The sequence below is a fragment of the Wyeomyia smithii genome, chromosome 3 (genome assembly GCF_029784165.1).
Source record: "Wyeomyia smithii strain HCP4-BCI-WySm-NY-G18 chromosome 3, ASM2978416v1, whole genome shotgun sequence".
In the NCBI taxonomy this organism is placed as follows: domain Eukaryota; kingdom Metazoa; phylum Arthropoda; class Insecta; order Diptera; family Culicidae; genus Wyeomyia; species Wyeomyia smithii.
Window position 1 is genome coordinate 190,392,296 of NC_073696.1, and position 13,442 is coordinate 190,405,737.

Genomic DNA, 13,442 nt, shown 5'->3' on the forward strand with positions numbered 1-13,442 from the left:
TGCATTTTTATATGTTTAGATTATGATGAGTTATGATATCGTCATACTGTAGAGCTCAAACTACAGCTAATGTATACAAATTGAGCAATTCAGCAGATGCTTCTTCAGCATCGTGAAATTGATTTGATTAGATTGTTTGTTGAATAAATAAATATTATTGGCATAAAACTGAATCAATACTTACCGGTGATTTTAATAATATGCCTGTTTTAAGTTTATTCGACGTCAGTAATCGAGAAAAAAAGCGAACTTGAACAGAACAAAAGGAATTCAGAAAATAACAATCGGAAACAAAGAGACACATTTTTTGCATTAATTAGAAAAGATTTTCTTTTATTTGCAGCACGTTATGAGTGTAGTGATTTAACAAGTTGAGTTTGACTCTTATTCTGGAGTATCTTTGGCTGTATCCATCGGAGCTAATCTATGGACTTTGAGCAAAACTGCGAGCTAGTGCTTTGAGTTTCCGTATCTAAACTTTCGAAAAAGGTAAAACGAGTACTTGTTAAACTTGATTCTTCTGTGTAAAGTTGATTGTATTTGAAGTGTTCCAAGCAAAGAGCGTGTTTATTTTGGCTGCTGTAAAACCTTGCTACAATCAAATAGTCACAACATTTTGATTTAATTGTTGTCTGCACTCCTTTTCTGCTTATTCAATAAGGATTAGAAAAATGGGGTTAGAGGTTGCATTTTTGTCACATGTTAGTAAACTTGTCATCTTGTCATAAAAATATGTTTGCTTTGCACATTGTGCCTATACCACAATTCATCTTTTTTTTTACTTGGTTTAACACTTTAACAGTTAGTTAACAGGTAAAAGGGACCCTCGTAGTTTAGGATTGTTTTGAATCAGTCCAACGGATTCGGTCATATATTCATTTTTGAATTGATATATCTGATATCGCTACTTTCCTGCGGTGGAAACATAATTCATAGAGTTGAACATCACAATTGGTATCTTCATTTCATTTCCTTCAACCTGCATTTTCGAACGATACTTACAATTGATCGAACATTTTTCTTCCATTACCACTTATCAATTTTCTTAGACAAATTTGCTTCCAACGTTCAAGAAAAAGTCGTGTTTGACTTATCAACATATTTTACTTAGTTATTTTTCTACTCATCTACAAACTGTGGAATTATTGGACGTAAAAAGGGAAAGAGATTTAACTACTGCCTAAAGCCTGCTATCGGCTATCATAAGAAGGTTTGAAGTTGAGTAATGTACTTTCAATCGAAATTTATCTCGTGTTACATTTTGTTTCGTAATTGTTCAATTACACCTGTCGTTCTCTTTGGCCATCTGAGGTCAATTACTATGCAATAGGTTAACATTGTGTTTCGCTTTGGTTATGTTTTCTCATGGGTTTAGTCATTTGGAGATATGTAGAGATTAGCTTTGTTGATTAAGGATATTGGAATCTTTTCTTCTTTTTTGTTTACGAATTCAAGCATTGCAGATGTCAAACATTCATAATTGGATTCAATGTTTCCCACCTACAATAGCAAATCGTTTCAACAGATATCTCCGGCACTTATCTATTCCAGTTACAAGGGGTTGCTAACGACAATTCAGTTTGCCACCGGTAGTCATTTGTATTTATGTTATGGTTTGTGTTACTTGAGGTAAAATATAATTGTTTTATTCACTACAAACAGCTCATGAAAATATTTATCGTTTTATGACCAGCATGAAACGCCGTAATTATAATTATTTATATTTCACAAGAGGACGATAACATGTTCTTCATTACGTTCGCCAAAGTATCCGTTCTAGTTTCCCGTAAGTGGGAATAAAATTCTACTGTTGAACGATGAAAGGCATAGTAGGAGATTATGATACTGATAACAATTTAAATAACAATTTAGACTGATTGGTTTGATTGCGGACTGTTGCGTTAACTGTCGCGGTTTTGTATGTTTAGTATATGTAGTAAGACGGTGTTGCTTAATGATTCTGGTAAATCCATACACTTTAATAATAGTTTCTAGTACTTACGAATAGTAAGTTTTGAAAGTAGCTCTTGTTCACCTGAAAAGAATAGAAAAATATTAGTTAGAAAAAAGTGGTAAATGTTATTGTAATGAGGCCATAACCATTGCTGTCAGAAACGTATACGATATTCATTCGATTCGAGGGTGTTTTTGGGCCTCGCAGTCTTTTAAAGAATTAAACGACTTAGTATTATACTATCATTCGACGATTCGGTGTTTATTACACCTTCTCCGGGGAACTCTGAGTTGAGAGACGAGAAACAGTGTGAAGAAACATTAAAATTACAAAAGATATATGTTTGCTAGCTAAATTGTAAGGTTTTTGTTTTATTTCATATTTCTTAAATTTACCCAACCATTATAGTTATAGTTTGACACCAAATAATTAGAAAGTAAGACATGATATGCTTGTGACGCTTGTGTGTGAGATGAAGCTTGTTTAACGAAAGCGATTTTTGTTTCCTGTAAAAGTGTTGTCATTTTATATATGTTTTGTAATTTTAATGTTGCTTCACAATGTTTCTAATCTCTCAACTCAGAATTCCCCGAAGAAGGTGTAATAAACACCGAAACGTCGGATGATAGTATAATACTAGGTCGTTTAATTGTTTAAAAGACTGCGAGGCCAAAAAACACTCCCGAATAAGATTTTCTCAGTCGATTGCATCAAGTATGATATTTATTTGACTAAAACTTCGGTTCCTAAAAAGTATTGGCTCAATAAAAATTGACTCAGGAAAGAATATCTTGCATTTACATTTTTTGACACATTTTTAAAGTGTGTTCGAACTTATTGAATACCCTGTATATCCATATGTGAAAATTATGAAACACTATTGGCTTCCGAGAATCATTTCGATTTCAGGAATATTAATATTGAATGAAATTTGGTCACTTTTAGGCTGTTTTACAAAAACTGGAAGTGACCATCTTAAATTTCGAGATGATGTCTTCAGTCGATTTTTGGTGTAGAGCAACTTTCTGGCTACGAAAATATCCAACTTAGATGGTACTTAGCCATTCAATAATCGAATGCACCCAAATAACGGAGAGAACAAAATCAATAAGATCAACTGTGTCACGGAATTTCATATTTATGTATTGCGCGGTTGCAATTTCAGTATCGAGTGGGAAATTTACCTAATTTTGGGTACTGATGCGAGAGAGTGTATGAGTAAAAATTATCTTCATTTGGACACTCCAGCAAGAGCGTGTACCCAACATGACAATTCTCACCACTTGCGTTTTTTCGTTTGTGAACGATATTAGGTTCGATAATTTTTATGTCACGTTTTAAATTGTAAATTGTAAGGGTTAGATAGGCCGGTATTTTCCTATAGCTGCAAAAAAGTGGTGCTGAATTCGGCTGGCGGATTTGTTGTGGTCGGCAGTCATCGCGGAAGAAGGAGTTTAGCCTCGTTAATGGCGAGACACACGTCATTCTGTTTACGTTTCTGTGCGCGGTTTTTTTACTGTTCATTTTTTACAGTTCTTGTCTCGCGAAAAAATTCGTGGTCCCCGTGGCTCTGTGGTTAGCGATGTCGGTCGGCTAGCTCTCCCACACGGTTGTGATATCGGGTTCGATTCCCGGTCGAGTCAAAAAACTTTTCGAGCTGGAAATTTTCTCGACTCAGCACTGGGGCACGGTGTATCGTTGTACTTATCCTACACATGCAAAATGTGCCAAAAACAATATCGATAACGAGTTCTCTCAACTATAATCTAGTTGATCGAGACCGCTATTAGCCCCAAGGCTAAGCGTGCGATATTGTTTTTTATATATTGTCTCGCGAAAAGCAAATGTTGTGCCGCTTTGTGTTGTTTGAAAGTCCAACGAAGGTTGTCTCGTTGGCCCGTGGATTGAGTGCTATTGTTTGTGTTTGTTCGTTGGATAGAGTTAGCAGAGTGATTGGCTACCCCCGTCTAACTAACACGGAGCAGACGACACCCTCCCGCCGAAGACCGTCATTGCAGCGGAATCCGCAGCCGGAGTTGTTGGACACCTCACCGGCCGTGCGACGACCACCATCGGCAACCACCACCACCATCAACAGCGAAGAGGGAAAATATGAATAAATCGCGGTAAGTTTTTATTTTGTTTGTTTTCTCTTTTTTGTGTTCTTGCGGAGATCCGAAAGTCCGTAGAGATACTTGGCCGCCCTGTAAGGGTTTCGCCAGGCAAAGCCCTGTCCAAAATGAAACCATCGCCAATCAATTTGTTGACCAATTTTACATTAGAAATGCTATATTTAAGGTATCCAGCCCAGCGGCATTTAATTAGTGGGAATTTGGATTCATTTTTGCCAGTGTGCGTTGGTCGAAAATTGACATCGCCAACCAGCGTTGCCGGTGCTATCAATGTTTTGACTGACTGTCGTGTGTGCCAAAAAGAGGAGCACACATTTTCATTTGTCAAGTCTCTATATGTGATCTTGTGTAGGTGTGAAGAGATTCGTTTGCCTTCGCCATGTCAATGACAGCAGCCGGCAACCGTTGGGAACAGTCGGCGGCAAAAATAGAAAAGATTCTATTTTTTGCAACAACAACAAGCGACGGTCGACCGCTGTGTTCTGATTGGTCGAAAAAGAACGGAACGGTAGCGGTTGACCGCTGCAACGGTTAGTCTGATACAGGCTTAACGGCTTCTGATCCAGAGCGGCTGAATCAAGAAACGGGTTATTCTTGAATGCTATTGCCAAGATAGCAACCTCATTACGCCTAGGAAAACAACCTACTTAAACGTTTACACTACGATCAAGAACATTTAACTCGGAACATTCGGCATAAACCTAGGAAACGTACCACAAATGGAAACTCGTACCTAGAACTATAGGTTGCTAAATTTGGTAAGTGGAAGCAGTGTGCAGCTAGAACCACGCAAATTCGGCATCGTGACGCTACAAGAGATATGACGCAAAGGCGTGGGCTTGACGAGGCTCTAAATTCTACGGAGGAAGTAAGTGCCTCGAGGAGGAGCTTCGTTGCCGCACGGTTACAGAGTCCGCTTTGACAAGCGGATGTGCATTGGCTCAAATCTTAGTAGAATCGGGCCTTTCGATATCGAAGGACTCAATAAGGCATGGATTCATTCTCAGGCTACTCTACACGAAATCTTTTCTCCAGACTGAAAAACTCTTATCTGAACCTCCGGAAACTCCATCCACATATACGCGGGTCCATATAAAAAAAGTGCTCCGTCTTTCGTCTATGGATGGGCATGGTCCTTCGACCACAATCATGGCACGTTACCTTGACCTGACAAAAGGATTGATTTGACGGGAAATGCCAGCAAGCCATAGAGAGCAGTGATGAAGCTTGGGAAAACTATCGTTACAAGAGAGAACGTGGCTAGATACCGAAGCTCTAAATTAGTTAACCACTCTCCTGAGGAGAAAGATGCGCCAGCAGGACGACAGAGATCGTGAAGAACTGCAGCAATCAATGGAAGCGCTTCTTCGTAGAGCACCTCAATAGCGGAGCAACGGAAGGAGGTGGCAGAGAAGTTGAGCTAGGAGTGCCTATAAATGGTAGCATTGTCCCAGTTCCCGGCATTCAAACGGGAAATAGGGTAACCTCAAAACAATGGAGCCGCGAGAGAGGACAACCCGGTAAACTCTATAAACGTGGTATAGAGGCACTAGCAAAGGTATTTGCGTAGTTTCCAGGATTTGTTGAGAAGTAGGACTACCGCAGAAATGGATGGATGAAATTCTGCAGCAACTATCGTGGTATTACATTAGTCAACGCCACCTGCAAAGTTCTTCTTTAAATTTTGCTTCGTCATCTATCGCCTTTAGCGAAAAGATTCGTTGGCCAGTATCAAGCAGGCTCTACAGCAGGCCTCTCCCAACAAACTTAGATTAACGATGATGGAATCGAAGGGGAGCTTTTGTACCTGGGATCACCGGGGACTACTGACAACTACACCAATTCGGCACCGCACGAAGATGCGCCTCTAAAAAGCACTGATCAGACCAGTCGGTAATCCGTCCACGACTACGAAATTTTAACATGCTCGTGGAGGAAGCGGATGAACAACGCGTTGCATCAGCTGCTGGAACGAACTTTCATCGTTCAAACGGCGAAAATCGGAAGGCAACGGTGGGCTGGACATGTCTGAAGGATGTCGGACGACCAAAATGTGAATATGGTCCTTGATAACGATTCGACTGAAACGAGTCAACGAGGCGCACAGTAAGCGAGGTGTCTTGATCAAGTGGAATACGGCAACAAAGGTCAGTTAACTTGCAGGCTCCACACACTACCCCGACTCATGAAACTTTACGACGAGAAGGGTGACTATAAATGAAGGTTAGGATAGTTGGACAACAAATCCATGCGTTGAAAATCAAGTACCGGGAACTAGGGTGACGGATCACCCTACCTCTTTTTAGAAATTGGGCATTTGTCATAATCTCCACTAATTGTGTTGATATATGTCTATATTGCTACTATTCATGCTTTTTCTTCTATTTGGAGAGTGTTTTTCATGCTAGAATATTAATCGAAAATAAAGTGTATTTTTGGCGGTTTTAGTTGCATACAAACAATCGGTTCAAGCAGATTTAATAGATTGTTCCCCGATTTGTTCTCAAGATAAACAAATATTGTAACAATGATTTTCATTATTATTTTTGCAAGTTTTTCCTCAAAGGCAATGCTAAGTCCCAAAAATCTCTATGGCAATTTTACTCCAAATTCTTAAAAATAATGAAGTGATCAAAGTCACCCCGGAATAATAATTGGTGTAATTTTTTTTAAATATAAAACAGTATTGTTTTCAATACAGTCTGAAAATATTAAATATAGATTTAAAAAAGTGATGGAAGTCACCCCAGTTTACGGTACCAATATTAAAGGAAGAGTCTCGAAACAAACCAGTAAAAAGATTGAACGACGCATTCAAGCTTGATGATGTACAAAACCCGAAAAAGACCAGTAGTGGACTCTATTATCTCTAAACCTGCTGCTCATGGAGTGCATACGCGCACTGGCCGTCTTTGAAAGATGATTAGCGAAGGTAAAAACTGACAACAGAGAGTTGCGTAGACGTATGAAGAGATTTCCATTGTGCATCTAATGTAGGTCGGGAGCCTAGGATGCCGGACGACAGCGCGGTCTCTTCACGGACCCAACCAGTACCATAAACATAAAGATCCAATGTTGAAGTTGTTTTATTTCGAAGCGGAGGGAAATCTGGTATCAGACACCCGATAAGACACCAACTCATGGAGTGGAGTTGAGTTTGACTAAAACCCCCCGTCGATTAGGGCCTTGTAGTGCTTGGACAATGTGGGAAGCAGTCGCGCTGAGCGCTCTCCAGATGGCCTCGACCACCCACAGTCTATCAACCAATTTTCACGGGGTGGTGTCCGGTCCGCACACTGCCATCATATCACTTCTAACTTGCGCGAAACGAGGGCATATAGAGCACACGTACTCTGCGAATTATTCCGCATTCAGGCACTCAGGGCACCACGGCGAGTCTGCATGGCCTATAAAAACCTATACAGATACTGCCTGGTTGCTTCAGGCCAGGCCAGGATGGACAGGCAGAGTCTCTGTCAAATAGAAGTTGACTTCTCCAAGCCGACACGCGACCCAACCGGCTACTGATGGTATGAGTCTATGCATCCATTTACCCTTGGTAAAGTTGGATCAATTTCTCTGCTATCTTACCATCGTGGATGATCGTTCGGTGTTCTGTATACCCCTCATGTCACGTCTATCGAAGCATTTTGCGTCTTCTTTGCCGTTGATGCTTATAGGCACCATGCTAGCCAAGACACATAAATAAAGTAAAGCCTTGGTGCTACATTCCGCATTGGAACTCGACCTTTTGTTTATTATACACAGACTTCGTAGCCGACTGTTGAGTGTACAGGACAACTGCGGGGCTAGCGCTACGATTCTACTGACACTAACAGTCTTTTCAGGGCAAGGAATCGAACATACGCTGACTGGCTTGTTGGGCCAGTATCGTACCTTAAGACCAGCTGGGAGAGATACATACTGCTTCGTATAACACCGTATGATACGCGCTCGCAACTCTCAGGCACATGAGCCTTTAGATGCTTTCCAGTTTACCTCTGTAGCAGGTAGTACCTGACGCCTAGACCAAACTAATGCTCCATACCTAAAAACAATATTGCACACTAGCCTGGGGGCTGATGCGGTCTCGATCAACTAAATTAGTTAAGAGATTTCGTTATTGATATTGTTTTCGGCACATTTTGCATTTTATAAGATAAGTACAACGATAGACCGTGCCCCAGTGCTGAATTGAGAAAACTTCCAGCTCGAAAACATCCTCGACCTGATCGGGAATCGAACCCAGTTTCACAAACGTGTGGGGGAACTAGCCGACTGACACCGCTGACCACAGAACCACGGGGGCTACTAAACTCCATACCTGAGTATGCTATTATTCATTATTCGTTATAATGCCACGGTGGTCATTAAAGCCCTCTTGCAGGCGTAATCAACGTAGCTTCGTTTTGAGGCTATAGTGCATCCACCATCAATAATTTTCGCTCCTATTCGGATTGGCGGTTGTTTACCACAATGACCACCGTTTGGTGGTACGCTAGCTGCAGCTTCATGGAGCGCAACCAGTTTTCTACGATTGTAATTGAAAGTACAGCTTTCAACTCGACCTCTTTCATTGCCACGCCAGAGACTTATAGAGTTATGTCGTCCGCAAAGCCAACAATTACCACTTCGAGAGGGAGCTTTTTTTTAACACACCATCATACATAGCACTCCAGAGCACCGGGCCCAAGATAGAACCTTGCGGTTCTCCAGCGGTGACTGGAACGCATTTCTGACGTCCATGTTGTAAACGAGTATACGTTTCTGAAAGTAGTTTTCCAGGATCTTATACAGCGACACCGGCACGCTAAGATTCCGCAGATATGCACAGTTCCACCAGGCACTATTTGGCGCGTTTTTCACGTCGATCGTGACTTATCCGGGAAGAGGCAACCATCTAAGAATATCTGCATGACCACTCTGAACAACCCGCGGGCTTCCTTGATGCCGTTTTAATGACCTCGTTCAGGATTCTGTCTGGTCCCGGTGCCTTGCTCACATTCTACGAGTTTGCGATGTCAAAAACTTTCTCATTCGTAACCCTTACCGCTTCATAAACATCTGCACGACTGCCGTCACTCACAGTTTGTGTCTATACGACTGCCTTACCAATGTTGTCCGATACCCAGTTACCGTTTCCAAATGGGGTGCGAGTCGGGTCCGAAATAGTGGCAATGATAGACTGCGATTCACATACTCCTTGGCAAAGGAGCTGCTGTGTCGCATAGCAGTGGTTCAGGTTTAACTGAATCACCCTCACGCCTGAGGTACAGTTACCGGCTTGCTTGCCGGGTACTCAGTGTCCGCCGTGGTGTGTTTATCTTTCCTTTTGCCGGAACACTTGGGAGGCTCCTTGCAACCTCTCGCTAAGACCGGCAGGCCCTCTGCACTACAAGGATATATACCCGCCCTCAATGCACCTGAAGCTGATATCAGGCTGCTTGAAGATACTCAGGGGGCATACCGACCAGCCGACCTTTAGTCTGGTCATCTTCACAGCTTTGTTACCCTCGTCTAGTGGAAGCTTTAAGTTCTTTAGTTTCTGATAAGTTCTTATGGAGACGGATGGCCTTGATGGTAACCACCACTCCACACTACTTGTCGAAGGCTTGTGCAATGTAGCACTCTTCGGTAATCTCATCCGGGTCCTCAAACTGGAGAGTCACCCCCTGGGTGAGCGCCCGAACTAGCACACTTTTATAGAGTGAACCCCTTCTCTTTGTGGAGCTCCTGAATTATCTCACCGGTACGAGACCAACGGATGGTCCAAACATTCGCGCCAAGGTCTTTGAGCTGGGCTTCGCCTCTCATGGCCTTCAAGTCTTCAGTGTAATTAGACCCATCAGTCTTGAGAATGAACGCGTTGCCCCTACTCTTCGCCTCGCCCTAACGCGGCTCATTGGGATGTTTTTCATGCTTGTATTTTTTGTCGCTTTTTGTTCACTACGGTAGCTCATGAACCGTTACCTGTAGCTTCACCCTTCTCTTTCGTGAGCCGAGTTGGCCCAGTTGACGAGCCATCCGTTGGGCTTAGCTCCATCAATCCCCCGAAGACTGCGTTGTCCTCTTTGCGGAACCTCTGCGAAGGTTTGCACGTCCGTTAACAGACAATTGAAAGCGGTAACATTTTTCCGCTTAAAAGCAAGTTTTTTATTAAATATCTGAAAAAAATGTAGTATTTAGAAGGCAACAATACTCAGCATATAATTGTATATCATCGAAACACATAACTTTGTAGAAGACACTTAATAGCTTTTGCAAAGGCCGAGTTATTGCCAAAGTATGTAAAAAAAATATTTTTTTTGTACATCCCCAGATCACAAATAAGCAAAAATGAGACGAAACCTGCATGGTATGAATCATTATCATGATATATTTTTCGAAACTGACTGAAACGTTTGTCGCTTCCAGTATCTTGATTGGTAAATATGCACTTCGAAAACATTATTTGAATTTTTTTGGCAATAACTCGTCCTATGTTGAAGCTATCTCCTGCATCTTCTACAAAGTTGTGTGTTCCGATGATATACAAATATATGCTGAACAAAAACTAATTTAAGTACTAGTGTGAAGTTAGAAGGAAAGTGTCTTAAGCAAAGTTTTTTGTGACAACATTATCTACAACTTTGCTGAGAACACCATTTTTTAAAGTGTAATACTGAAATTTTAGATTTTGCATCGACACTAGCGGCAGGGATTCGAACTAAAACTTGTCATTCGTTTTGTATAAACTCCAGTTGGCATTTTGAAATCCGAAATGGCGACTTTTTTTTTCTGTAAAACAGCCTTACATTACCAAATATCTATGAATACGTATGAATTGAGTTGAATTTAAATAGCAGGAGGGTGGTATCCAAGACATAACCGCATAGTTGACGTAGGACTAGAATAGTTTTATATTTCACACATGTGCCAAAAACGAGCGATTATGTCTAATCACATTTCTCAGTTTTCTTGATTGTTTCAACCAATTTAAGCTCAACATCCTCCAAAAGAAGGGTATTTTGGTTCTTTATGTTGCCGAAGCGGATGACCGGAATCGGTAAAACGGCTCCTGGTATATGACCGGAGCATGTGCCGGTATTATAATGATCATGATCTAAGCAGTACTTAGCCTCTAATTACGCGGGTAGTAATATCAAGTATCTAGGTCGTCAGCCACAATTCATAAAGTGACACCTCAAACGACTGGGAACTAAAACTAGTGCATTGGTGGAAATATCTATGAAAAAAAGTCATGAAAAGAGAGAGTTTATTTTTGGCATGGTTCAATCTTGGCAACAGGAAAATTCTGCCGTGTCGTAATTGGCAAAATTGAATTGGGTCTGTATTTTCATTATTTATTTGCAGCACTCTGTTTAAGAAAAAATATTCTCTTTAACCTTGATGAGTCTCATTCATTCTAATACAGTCAATTTTCTTCAATACGCGAAAAGGCAAGCTTCGATACAGACCTAAACTGAGTACGATTTAGTAGGAATTAAACAATGTTTATTTGTCTTGTGAACGATGGCTCACTCTCCGATCACCAAGCGGCAAAGATGTCACATAATAAAATTTTCCTGCAGTTACAAGTTCATGGAAAAAATAACGATAAAGAATTAAAGTTTTTAAACAAAAATGTACAGAAAATTTGAAATGGACATGAAAAAAACACAGTGTAGAGTTCAAGAATAAACAACGCATTTTATCTGTACAATGAATCTAATTTATATACCCTGCTACCTGCCTCTACCGACACGTACAGGATTAGGTTGTCCCCGGTAGCGCAGTGTATTTTGCGGCACCCGAATGATATTGAATTCTGATATTTGCTACTATACGTAACAAAACGACAATTCAAACAAACAAATCAAACGGCAATTCGATTGTGTTCCAGTTCGCAAAACGATACCTACGCATCCACCCAACACGCCTCACTGTGCGTCTACAGCGGCAATGTAGTCTTCACTTGGCTTGACTACACACAAATAAATATCGAGTTCTACTGCACTGATAGAATACGAGTGACCAGCGCTCTATTCATACATTTCTCGCTGCAGTACTGTTGCCTGTGTCAGCATGTTTTCCTTCAAGACATCAGTTTTAATGACATTCTGACAGCAGAACGTAAAACTGTTTGATAGTGAAGGTAATTACGAACTTTCCGAAAAAGCTTCACCTTCAAGACATCAAATCAGTCTAAGCTCATGGAAGCGAACATTAGTTGACCTATTGGGACGGGGAGATTTTGTCATTTTTTTGCCACTGCTATACAGGATATTACAACAGGCAGTTGGTGTCTACTCATGAAGTCTGTGCCAGGCGTGCTCGCATGTAATTGGTACATTGTTCGTGAAAATTCGACCTTGAAACTTTATGAAATTTCCACTGTTTAGCAATGAAATGATAATGATAACTGAGGAATCACAAAATTGTCCATCATTTTATCAATCCAACGACATATTGATTATTGTGATCCATCATGTGGTTAGATCAGTATCATCGTTTGAAATATTTCATTCCAACGTTACACCTTGGTTTTAGTTATCTCGATATACTACGGTTAGACGTAGTCCTACGTCAAAAAAATATTCCCTACTTGGAGAAACATCGCGGAGGTTCGATTAATTTTAACAAAATTGTTTTTTTTTTTTCAAGAAAAGCTCATATTAATTGCAAAACGAAAGCTTGCCTCCTAGAAATACATATCGGGATATACAACCGAACGTGGGTGACGACTAAACTCGTTCTCAGCAAGGTGCAAGAAACGATTAGAAAAGTAAACTTGCAAGGGATAAGCCTTGGAGTACAGTCTGCAATGTAAATGAACACTTCGCTTCGTTAATTCTGAAATCGACTTCTCGGAAAATTACAACCAAAGTCGGATGTATCAAGGTTTACGGTTTCAATTAAACGGAAAAGACGTCGTAAATACAAACAACTATAGTTATACTACAAGCAGTGCTGGTTTCTATCGAAAGACTCTAATTAATTGGCTAATTTAAATCGAAGAGAGAAAACGCTTGGATGCTACCCGAAGCTAACAGAATGGCATGGCATGGCAAAGTCAACGATGATGGCGCAGTCCGGATCAACAAGACGAGATTTAATCGCGGTACAGGTAAGTACACAATACACAAAGATTTTGCTGAACTTTTACTCGCTAGGAAAACTTTGGCTTGATTTCTGGTGCACCAGTTTAGCGGCTAAGTAAGCAAACATCAACAGCAGCAGCAACTCCCTGCGAAAACGCTGTGTGTTGGATGGTAGAATCACTTTTGCGACATAACATTCCTGGCACGTTCGCGGAGCCATTGCGTCGCCACGACTGCGAACAGATCACGGACCGCATATAATTTCGGCAGGGTTTA

At 40.9% G+C, this 13,442-nt stretch overlaps 1 protein-coding gene across 7 annotated transcripts in view; it reads right to left on the bottom strand.

The window, feature by feature from the left end:
• Positions 1–303: 303 nt before the first annotated feature.
• Positions 304–13,442, bottom strand: part of LOC129733224 (ras-specific guanine nucleotide-releasing factor 2-like) — a 502,518-nt gene continuing 489,379 nt past the window's right edge. For all 7 annotated transcript variants that reach the window (XM_055694893.1, XM_055694895.1, XM_055694896.1 and 4 more), the window contains one exon: positions 304–2,035. The gene's annotated coding sequence lies outside the window, so the exon portion shown is untranslated. The remainder of the gene's footprint in view (positions 2,036–13,442) is intronic.